The 12,447-nt window shown below is 27.0% G+C and overlaps 1 long non-coding RNA gene across 1 annotated transcript; it reads right to left on the bottom strand.

The window, feature by feature from the left end:
• Positions 1–6,951: 6,951 nt before the first annotated feature.
• On the bottom strand, positions 6,952–7,973 carry LOC124808765 (uncharacterized). Its single transcript, XR_010637519.1, has 2 exons — positions 7,825–7,973; positions 6,952–7,718 (listed from the first exon to the last, which is right to left on the bottom strand). It is a non-coding gene; the product is annotated as an uncharacterized LOC124808765 (long non-coding RNA).
• Positions 7,974–12,447: the final 4,474 nt, after the last annotated feature.

Below are 12,447 nucleotides of genomic sequence, written 5' to 3'. Positions count from 1 at the left end.
GAAGACTTGGACTAAAAATTTGGTGAGATTTCAAGAGTCACACAGAAGAAGAGGAAGCGTGGCTGTAGAAGAACATTCACTCGATGAAAAATCCAGAATACCACTTCAATTGCAGATCGTAGGAAGATACCAGTTTCTCGGAGCATATGTTAAAGGAAGAAAAGAACGAATAGACCAAATTTCTAAGGAAATTACAAAATTGTGGGACAATAAACTGAATTTTCCACGTGTGTCTGATCAAGTGATAAGAGCAAAGCTTATGAAGGTGCTGAAGGTCTATGATGAATGTGTCAAGCGTGGAAAATATGATGTTCTCAATGCATTATTTGACATCACGAAAGTGAATGGCCAGTGGTTATCCTCGGAAGATAAACGTCTATACCACCTACAAAAAGAAAGTAAAGGACAGGTGGGGTACTCAACAGGACAAGTGGCAAGTAAAGAAACCATTCACCCTTCCAAGAGAAGGAAAGTCCAGTCTGGAACAGCAATACCTTCCACATCACAAGTCCTGTCTACCACAGACAGTGGTACTGAATCTGAAAACTGCAAAAGTAAGAGTGAAGATGATGAAGACGACGACGGTGATAAAGACGATGATGAGGACACTCAGAAAAAAACTAGAAAGCACTACAAAAGTAAATTTGCTGTAAGTATGGTTACATCAAGTGGAGTTTCCACAAAGAAAGCTGCTAAAATATGCAATGTATTATCACAACAAGGTATTGATATTCCAACTCCAAGTCAATCAGCAATTTACAAGTCCATATTCAAAGAGGCAGGTAAATTAAAAAAAGAAATGATACAACAACTTAAAATGGAACAGTGGTCCTTACACTTTGACGGCAAACGAATAGATGATAAGGAATATCAGGTAGTTGTACTTCAGAATGAAAGAACTGACGTGAAACTTGATGCACTGCGTTTAAAAGATGGCAAAGCTGAAACTGTTGCTGAAAAAATTGCCAAACTTATTGATGAATACAATTTGTGGAATTCAATTAAGATGATCATTACTGATACAACAAACGTCAATACTGGGAAGAGAAATGGAGTTGTTGTGAAGTTGCAACGTATGTTTAAATTAAAGGGTGTCACAATACCACAATTTATCGGTTGTCAGCATCACGTACTAGACAGGATTCTCCGTCTGGTGATGGACGAAGAACTTGGGGTGATACCAAATCTCCAAACATTGAATACCCATTTGTGTCTGAACTGTTGAATAAGTATGATGAACTGAAGGATAAGTTTGTGAATGGAACTGTAGAAATTCTTGATAAATCAGGGTGGAGAGACGATATGAAGTTTTTGTACCATTTAACAAGAGTGTTTAGGTTCTATGAAGAACAAAGAAACTTCCCTCTGATTCACTTTCAGAACATTCCTAATATGAGCAATGCCAGATGGAACTCAAGAGCCATTCTCGCCATTCTGGCGTTCATTCTTATGCCTGAAGCGAGAAAGAATTTGGAGAAGGTTTGCAGGTTCATTTCATATGAGTGGGCAGAACATTGGTTTAGTAGTCAAAAGTACAATGACAATGACTTCAAGAATTTATCTGATGTATTGAAGCCTTACAAAAAGGCATTGCAGTCATTCAAAAATCACTGGAAGAAAGAGCCATCCGTCATCGACATACCACGAAGTAATCAGATAGCTGAACGTGCAATCAAGGTGATGCAAGACCTGTATGCTTCCTGCAGAAAGAAAGACAAACTGCAACTTCGATTCATTCTAAGTAATAAGCGCTAGACTCTTTATGAGACATGAGCATCATGTGACCCATGTACTAAACACAGTAGGCCTATAGACACAGACAGTTATGTATATTGTTGTACTAGACGCTTTGATACTGTTAATTTTGTAATACTTGTATAATTATATATCACATAATGTTTTTTGTTATATCACAGTACATGTTGCATAAATAAATAAAATAACAACAGGAGTATGACTCTTACAACATCTTCAGCCTTTAATATTCATTTACTGTACAAAAGTGTACCTATTGAAAATTCGATTTTTTGGTTTTGGGGTGACCTTTTTTCAAAATATGTCAAAATGAAACATCTATTCGTTCTTTTTACATAAAAGTTCATTGAATTACGATACAGGCCTAGTAGGTTGCAAAAAAGTCATATCCCTAATATATATATATATATATATATATATATATATATATATATATATATATATATATATATATATATATATATATATATATATATATATATATATATATATATATATACATATATATATATATATATATATATATATATATATATATATATATATATATATATATATATGTATAAATATTTTTAAATATTTATATACATTTATATATATATACATACAGTGCCGGTTTTAGCACTACCAGCGCCCTGGGCGAGATTTCTACGGCGCCCCTAGCTCAATTTAATCTCATTCAAAAAAAAGGCAAAGGGTAAAATAACCAATTAGTTTCGCCCCTTTATATTCGGCGCCCTAGGCCATCGCCCAACCAGGCCCTACCCTAACGCCGCCACTGTATATATTGATATTTATTTATTTTTAACTTTACCCATCTAAATTTATTTACTAATTAGCAAGTGGCAATCCACTTATGGATCGAACTTAAATGTCTGGCTTTATCTAATTCATTACTTTTTTGCCAGGAGGTTTTAGTTTTTACATAAAAGTTCCAGGTTCTCTGTTCCAGATTCGGATACTCTTTGGTTCAAGATTTAAAACAGACACGGTTCGAAAATCTTAACTCCATGAGTACTTCTGCGTTGAGAATCTGGTAAACCAATACTGATGAAAATGTCTTTGACTTAAACGATAAAGATCGCTTAGCTAACTACATAAATAGCTGAATGTTTTCTTTATATTTAGGCTAAGCATAGTCATAAAATACGTTGTCATAATATCTGTTATTATGACTAATAATAACAGATATTATGACAATGGGGTAAGCAACTTGTTTTAAAAATTTTCACATGCGTCATATCTAATTTTCATACTAACAAAGGAATCAAAAAAGATAACATTTAATACTTTGATAAGTGAAATTCTTTATCTTCCAATTCACAAATTAATAACAAAACCAAACGAGTTTTCAATTTGTTTGGTTTTATTGTTAATTTTAATTGTTTATTTCACTTTTAAAAAATAAAAAAAGGGAGTATCTTAAAATTGTATTAATGGTTTTTTATGTAGATCAAAATGTTAACTTTCTGTTTAAAAAATATATGTTAATTCACTAAACTACAAGTTGCATGACCGGATTACAGTTACTAATTATACAGCTGCAGTAAAAAGAACAAATTTAATATAAAGTACAAGTTGTGGCGTTTAGAACAATGTGGTTCTATCTCTCTTTTGTAAGGTTGAGAGTTTAACTTTCGGTTTTTAATTATTTAAATGATTAACAGTTGTTATTGTTAATATTGATGAAATAAAAAATTTTTATGTTATTTATGTTTTATAATTAATCTTTTATTATTTTTTCACATTGTTATTTATTTAAAAAAGTTAAAAAAATTACAAAAAAAAAATTTAACCTTATAAATAATTGTAAGATTAATATATTAAAATTATATAATTATAAATATAAGAATAGTATAATAAATAAAAACCAAACGTATAATGTTCTCAACATAAAATATGGGAGATTCTCGCGTCACGATATACTACTTTGACTTATACCAAATATTACTTAATAAATAATCTATATTACCTAATAAATAATAAATTATGTGTATTCCGAGCAATCAATTTACCAAATTTGATTATTGATTCTTTTAAATTAAAGAGTTTAATAAATTTTGTTTTTTTTTTAACTTTTAAAGTTTAAGAGTATATAAAAATTTTATTAAATTCTTTCAACACTACAAAAGAGAGGTAGAACCCTGTTATAAGGTCACGAAGTACCAAATTTTCTTGATTTTGTCATTGTTCTTATTAGTAATTAAATTTATTTAAATAGCGTTCAAAATAACGTCTAACTAAGTAATCCTTAGGCACAAATTTAGTTTATTTTTACATATTTTCTCAGAATTTGAGATTGATAAAGGTCAAGTCTTAAAAATTAATCCAAACACAAATATTTTCCTGAAGAGAGTTTGTTATGACGTCAAATACAAATATTTAAAATATATACCTTTAGAGAGATAAAGATATCTTTAAAGCTTTGTTGAACTCTAATTTAGATAAATATTAGGCTATTGTTGAGGTCATTATACTCATAGCTCATCAAATTATTGTTTTTATTTACTCTCACTTTTATCTTGTGAAAAATATAAGTAACAAGTATAAATATACAAAAGTATAAACAAAAATATGTTCAACAAGTTGTGAATAAATGACAAACAATAAACTTATAGCATGGCTATCAATATATACTCTGCTTCTTAGCAGAACATATATTGATAGCCATGTCATAGGTTTATTTAAGTGTAAGTTATATTTAATGTAAGTTATAGACAACCTCTTGGTCGTCTATAACTACATCACGTTATTTTTGATAGCTATGAGCTCCCCTCCCCACTCCTTCCTCCCTAGTAACAAATCCTAACAGTTTACTGTCCCCTCTAAAATTACACAATAAATTTGAACCTCTATCCTAAAATTTTTTATGTGTGGCTTTAAATACGGTAATATTTTAAATTTTCTTAGCTGCTTTTAGTTAACTAATTAAGGCATTTCAATATATAAAATATTTAATTTTTATTACTCATCTTTACTTTTTATGCTCCAATAGTTAGATGTAAAATGGTGTATAAAGTGACGTATCATTGTCCGTTTAATAGCATAAATTGGTTATTTATGCAACTAAACCGACAAGTAACCTCAGAAGATATTTGTTTTACAACAAATATAAAACTTTATTATTCTCTAAAAAAATAAGTTAATATAGTACCGTGGATCACAATGATACGTAAAAACGAAGGTGTAGGTTTAAATCGTGGATATAAATATAAATATTTTATAAAGTCAATTGTTAACATTTTATGTGCTTTTTCTTATATGTCAGGACCGGTTTCTCATTTCCTGATCAAAATTTTAAAAACAAAGTTATACTCGGTGTAAAATTTCATTTCAAAAAATATTTTAAATACATATTTAACAAAAATGCACAAATTACAAAAATCGTTGTCGATTTTTAATCGTGATTAGAAAACAAAAGGGAAGCAATGTAAAAACTAGGATATTGACTCTTTTTAGTGAGGGGATCAAGACCAAAGAGATTGGAACACGCTTAAATATTCCTTTGAGGTCTATATTTGAATATTCTTTTGAAGGTGTATTTTCAACTTAAAAACCTGACCCCAAACACTACACTTATCAAAAAAAAGGGTCTGGACGCCCAAGAAGGACCAACAGCAGTACAGACAGATTTTGTAGAGCTGTACTGTGGTATTTACAGCAACAGTTTTTGTTCTTTTTCAAAATTATAAAGATTGGATTGATGAACACTAAAATATGAATACTGATAGCTACTTAGATGGAGAATCATCTCTACAACTTTATGTTTTTATAATTTTTTGGCAGAATAGTGCGTTATTTCAAGTCAAACATAGAAGTGCTTTGAACTAAGAACGTGTAGGTGTTTGACAGGCCTGGAAATTTTCAAGATCTGGACCTAAAAGAGAAATTTCAAAATTGTAAGAAAAATAAAATGAGGAAGTATCATTATTTATCGCTTCAGAAGATGATAAAATAAATACAAAAAAATGAGGGTTACTAACACTTCTAGTGAATATATTGAAAATTTCTTTAATAACAAGCCAAGGAACTACGTAAATAGGGGCAGCACGACAGGAGAATTTGATATGGGCCTTCTGTGTCATAAAATGCCAATTTACAGTCAATTTACAGGATGGTGTTAATGTAAGCCATGTGTGGTTATGATATTTACATCATTTAGGTGGTAGCTCACAAAACACTTAAACCACTTATGTGGCATCTTCTTGTCGGAAGATGACCAAGTACTAATATGTTGTAAAATATAAAAATAAATGAATTTTATTTTATTTATTCTAAAGATATTTAATTTGCGCTAGCTGTTAGTTCTTAAAGTTTTTAGTATTACTAACGATTTGGTTATTAGTAAATTTTTTTAGTACTACTGACGATTTGGTTATTAGTAAATTTTTTTAGTACTACTTAATTTGGTTATAAGTAAAAAAATTCAAATGGAAACATTTCTTTAACTAAAAACACACAGTATTGCTTTTTTTTTTTAAAAAAAATTGGTTTACACTAGACGTATACATTTGCCAAAATGTTTTAATGTTGATCCGATTAAGTAGGAACGTTATGTTATAAGAGATAAGTCCCTAAATCGTTATTTGTTTTTTCATTTGTTTGTTTTGTTCTTTTATTACATATGTATAAGTTTAAAGTTGTAATGTTAAATGTAAAAGTTAATGTAGTTTATATATAAGAATTACTTTAAAATAAAACGCAGAACATTGACACTAACTTAAAATCTTAGCAAATACCTTAAAAAAATTATTTTTAATAAAGAAATTTTATTAGAAATGATTTTTATTATAATTATTATTATTATTCATATTTCTTTATTTGAATTGATTCCATAAAAATAATTAGACGGATCCGAAGTCATCACTTAAACAATTGCGTCATTTTTCTTATACCAACATAAGTTAAGTAGCAGTGAATTGTAATATTATTGCATTAAATAAGTTTTGAATTTTATTTAAATATCATTTTAACATTAAAAATAAGCGTATATATATATATATATATATATATATATATATATATATATATATATATATATATATATATATATATATATATATATATATATATATTTCTAAGCAAACTTCATGCTTAAATATTTCTTAAACTTATGAGCATAACTTGAAAAAATTTTATAATTATATTAAAAAATAATTATACTTAGTTACAATTATATTTAAAAAGTTAAGAGAATGAGCCAAGGAGATAAATATATTTTAAATAAAAGTTAACAAAGACCAAACACTCAATTAAAATTTTTGAGTGGGATGAGCTAATCAGAGAAAAATAATAAAACTGAATCAAAGGAAAAACTTGAAACTAAAAATAAAAAAATATTTACAAAAATATCGGAATGATTATTAATCAATACATAAAAGTAAAAAGTTTTGTACGTCAACATTGAATACCTTGGTATTGTTATTATTCTTTCTCGTAACAATTTTGTTAGAGAACTTTACTAAAACCTTTTAATGAAGCTCATACCAGTTCTTATATATTTGAACACAAATGCTTGCATCAAGCAACAAGCACATTTTATGTATAATACAATCTCTATTACTTGTTCAGGAAAATTTTCAATAGCAAACAACTATTTTATCCGCATTCTTCATATTTCAGACATTTACACGAATGCACAATAATTTGTTTTTTCAACTTGTGTTTACGATTTTGTCGAGGACACTTAAATCTTATTTCTTTTATTTCAGACTCGTTTGGAGAGCAGCTTGAACATTCGCTTGTCCTTCCTTTGTTGTAAGAAGGCATTGAAATAGACAGACATGAGCCGTAGCACATTTTGTTGGTAATAATAAGTGGAATGCAGTTATCTTTGAATACCGTCTGTTTATATTCTTTTGTGTAACAAGTGCCATGAGTAATATTTGTCGGTAAAGGTATAATTACTCGTAGTGAAAACACCCATATAACCAAAGTATAGATTTGAAGCAAAGACATTGAGCCTGAAAATAGACGGTTAAATTTTCATATATCTGTTATTTTTAAAAATAGGAATATAAAAACAATTTTAAAAAGTGAAAAAGAGTAAGTACATAAGAAATCTATTACTTTAATTAATAAGTAATTCTTTGTTTTTCTTTTTCTTTTTTTTTTTTTTTCTTTTTATCTTTTTCTCCTCCAATCTTTTAAAGCCATGAAATAATTTATTATGTACATAAACAAATGAAATTCGTAGTTTACATTGTCACTTAAAAGATTACAATGTTTTCATTTGAAGTTTTTAAAAATCTTTCTCCAAATAAGGATTTATAAAAACAAATAAGAAATTTTTAATCATATTACATAATTTATAACCAAGTGTAAAACAAACAGCGCGCTCGTTGTTCTATTACATAAACAGCCGTAGAGCTCGTTGGTCTATTGCTTAAAAAGTCGATGAGATCGTTGTTCATTTATATAAACAGCCTTAAAGTTCGTTGTTCTATTACATAAACAGAGCATATGTATCTGATTTTATTACATACCTTACAGTGCCTTAGCACTCTTTGTTCTATACCATAAAATTAAAAACGAAAAATTTACAAAAATTTGCAAATATTTTTTTGTTTACATTTTATTTTATAGTTTACAATTTATTTATAAACTTTCGTTTAATTTATGTTTGGTTAACCCTTTGATAATACAAAACATATTTTTTGTAAATGTTTATTTTGACTTGATACTATTTGTTATTTTTATGTAAATTTATAAAGATAAAATTAACCATTTAAATCTTCGTTTTACTAATTAAAAAAGAGGTGGTTATTTGACATATTGTGGTTATAATATGGTTATATTAATTTAAAACCATTTTTTAATTATGATGATAATGGTGGACCTTATTCTTTATTAATGAACTTTATTTGATACATTTGGAATGTATCAATGATGTGTAAAGAAAAAACAACAGCTTTACCATCATTTTAAACCACCAGTAGAAGTGTTGAACTTTTTCACTCTTCAGCATCTAAAATATACTTCATTGTAAACCAAAGTTGTTTATAAATAGCTGAAATTTATTTGAAATATTATTATAAATAGCTGAAATTTATTTGAAATATTATTATAAATAGCTGAAATTTATTTGAAATATTATTATAAATAGCTGAAATTTATTTGAAATATTATTATAAATAGCTGAAATTTGTTTGAAATATTATTATAAATAGCTGAAATTTATTTGAAATATTATTATAAATAGCTGAAATTTATTTGAAATATTATTATAAATAGCTGAAATTTATTTGAAATATTAATATAAATAGCTGAAATTTATTTGAAATATTAATATAAATAGCTGAAATTTATTTGGTTCTAGTTTACGTAAAAATTAATGCTTTATTTTGTAACAATATTTAATTTAACGTTTAAATTATATTTCTTAACATTAAAACACAAAACTCAAGTGCTTTTATTAAACTTTATTTTTGTCTAAAATTTTTACTTTAAACTAAATGTAGTTTCTGTAGTCTTATATGTAAAGTTCTTATCTACAGGTGTTATCTATTTTGCAATAAATAAAAAAACAAATGATTGTGTCTTATTTAGTGAAAAGGTGAACTTTTCACGTAAATAACAGCGGTTGGCTAATGACCATACTTTATATGGTTCAGTTTCATTTATTAAATACACTTAAATTTAATTAGCTACACTTACTTATATACATTTTTTTTATATGATACTGTTTGATAAGTCTCATATTTTATTTTTTTTGTAAACGATGTTTTGTTTTTAAAATGGTTATTAATAGACTTATTAAGTGCTGTTAATAAATATATTACCACAAAACTGATATCATGTTATGATTTGAAATCGAATGTTGCAAGTTTCTTTTGGGTCTTGTATCCTGTCACTTTATTTGTCTTCAATGCAGGGCTGCAACATATTTGACTAATTCTTGCAACAACAAAAAAACACAAGTTATTTCTTTGCCATTAAATAAAAAAAAACTTTGTTTAAAAAACGCAAAGAGGCTTCTTTTAGTAGATAAGATTTTTTAGAAATGATAAAATCCTAGGAAAGAAGAAACTAAACTTATGACTTCAAACTTAAAAATTTGGAATGCAGATACATTGTATCTAAACTAGTGTCTAATAGTCATAATTTCAATCATATGTTTTTGTTTTACAGAGAACGAAATAAAAAAAGCCTTTTTTTTTTAAAGATTAAAACAAATGTTTTATCGTCATTCAACTTTTAAAATGTTTTAGAATAAAAAACTTTATTTAAAAGTTACAATTAAAATTTAAAACAATTTTTATTATTTTTTTACTTTACTCAAAAATGTCGGTTTTAAACCGTGTTTTAAAGCCGAGTATATTTTAAACCAATTATTACATAAAAAAAAGTTATTAAAACAATGTTCTCTTAGACGCCTAGAGAGAAGAAAGAGAGAGAAATTATTTTTTCGTTATTCCGCTCTGTAGATTTTAGAAAAAAGAAACTTGACCAGGATATCAGCTATTTTCTCTTAATCCAAAAAATATGTATTTCTCAAATTGAAAATCTTTTATATTCTTGAAAAAGAAGTCTATTTGAAGGCCTTTTTTTAATTTGTACATTGACAGTCTGCGCTTCAATTAAATTTTTTTTTCGTTATTTGTTTCCGTTTTCTATGGAAATAAAAAAGTGAGCTATAGCTCGGTGTAGTTAAGGCGATTATTCGAATTTTTTTATTTTGAATTAGGATGATTTTGTCAGCGTATTAAGTCGAAACAAGAGCTTTAGATGCGATAATTTTTATTGCATCAAGTTTTTAAAATGTTTAAAGAAACTTTTCCTTTTTTTTTATATGATTTTCAAAACTTTTTTATTACCCCTTATTGTGAATCAAAAGAACACCATTTTTGAATCTTTAGATCAATTCCGCTCAACAGCGTTGACTTGAATTTTTTTTTTTGGTTATAAGTTTGCCGGTTAAAATAATTACAACTCTTGTATTGGTAAAATATACACATGGCGGGGGCAAGAAGAAGAAAAAATAGTCTTATCGCCATGTTCCCAATAATACGTAAATAATATAGCCATCAAATCTTGTCATTAAAAATGTTGTCAAATATAAAAAGGAAAAAAAAAATTTTTTTTTTTTTATAAGTAAAGATAATAAATTCTAAAATTTATTATTATTGCTATTAAGAATTCCTAATTAGGAAATATTAAAGGAAAGAATTAAAAATTTTTAGTTTTTCATAATAAGAAAATAAAAAATAAGAAAATAAGTTTTTAGAGAACTAAATTTTTAAACCTTTGCAAATAAAATGAAAATATACTATACAATATTTTAAAGGTCAACAAATAAATATAGCTTAAGAAGAAGTCCTTCATGTTTTGATTAATTAAAATTATTTCTTTTAGTTTTGATTTTAAAATATTTATGTTTGCAAGCGTTTTGATGTCATTTCTAATTACTATACTCCATGGTTGGGGGCCTCTAGCTGTGATAGAAAACTTAGTGGCTTCAAAATGAGTTTTAGTTTGAATACAATTATTGTTTGCATGTCTAGTAAGGTTTTTGTGCTGTATTTTTTTAAATAGCGTTTTGAAAATATTTGGCATCGTATCGTTATTGATTTTATACATAAAAATTAAATGATGATATATATATTTATTTGGTAAACATTTAAAACTTTTAGATTAATAAATAGTGGTTGTGAATGAGAGAGACGGTCTGCGTTGGATATTATTCTTATGGCGTGTTTTTGTTTAAGTAGTTTGTTTAGTTTTTTTTTTATTGGTGCTGCACCAAGCAGTGTTAGCATAATGGAGATAACGATGAATAAAAGAGAAGTAGATATATTTTAAGCAAATTTGATTTAGATAAGGTTTTACCTTATAAAGTAAGCTAATATTTTTAGAAATTTTATTTTTGATTAATTTTAAGTGGTTTATCCATGTGATATTTTCGTCAAAAGGAACACCTAGAAACTTCATTGAGTGTTCTCTTTTTATAAGTTGATTCCCAATCCTAACATTTGGGAGCTTTAGAGGAATTTCGTCTCTTTGATTAAGGCGATGAAAAAAATATACTTAGTTTTGGGTAAGTTTTATGACAATTTATTTGTATTAAACCATTCAGTTACTTTTAGCAATTCTTTGTTAACTGTTTTAAATAGAGTTTTTATATTACTATGGGAATAAAATAAATTGTTATGGTCAACAAACAAAATAAAGTCTAAAATATTCGAAGCTCAGCTTAAGTCATTAATGTATATTAAAAATAAAAGCGGTCCTAAAATGGATACTTGAGGAACTCCACAAGTGATTGTCTTATTGTCAGTTTTACCACCATCATAAAAAACATACTGCTTTCTATTAGACAACTAGCTTTTAAACCAAACTATATTTGCATTCTTAACTCCGTAATTTACTAGTTTTTTTAATAAAATATGATGGTCAACTGTGTCGAAGGCTTTGCTAAGGTCTATAAAAATACCTAATGTATACTCTTTTTTATCAAAGGCTCGAAAAATATCATGAACAAGTTTAAGAATAGCATGATCAGCTGAATGACCTTTCTTGAACCCAAATTGTTTGTTGTATAAAATATTATTTGTTTCTAGAAAAGAGAATAGTCTATAATGCATTATTCGTTCCAGTATTTTAGAGAAGCAAGGAAGAATGGAAATAGGTTTATAATTAGAGACATTAAAAGAATCACCCGATTTGAAAACCGGTATAACTCTTGCAGTTTTA

This window comes from Hydra vulgaris, chromosome 03, assembly GCF_038396675.1.
Source record: "Hydra vulgaris chromosome 03, alternate assembly HydraT2T_AEP".
NCBI lineage: Eukaryota > Metazoa > Cnidaria > Hydrozoa > Anthoathecata > Hydridae > Hydra > Hydra vulgaris.
Note: the sequence above shows the minus strand (reverse complement) of the source record. Positions and strands in the feature narration are given on the sequence as shown.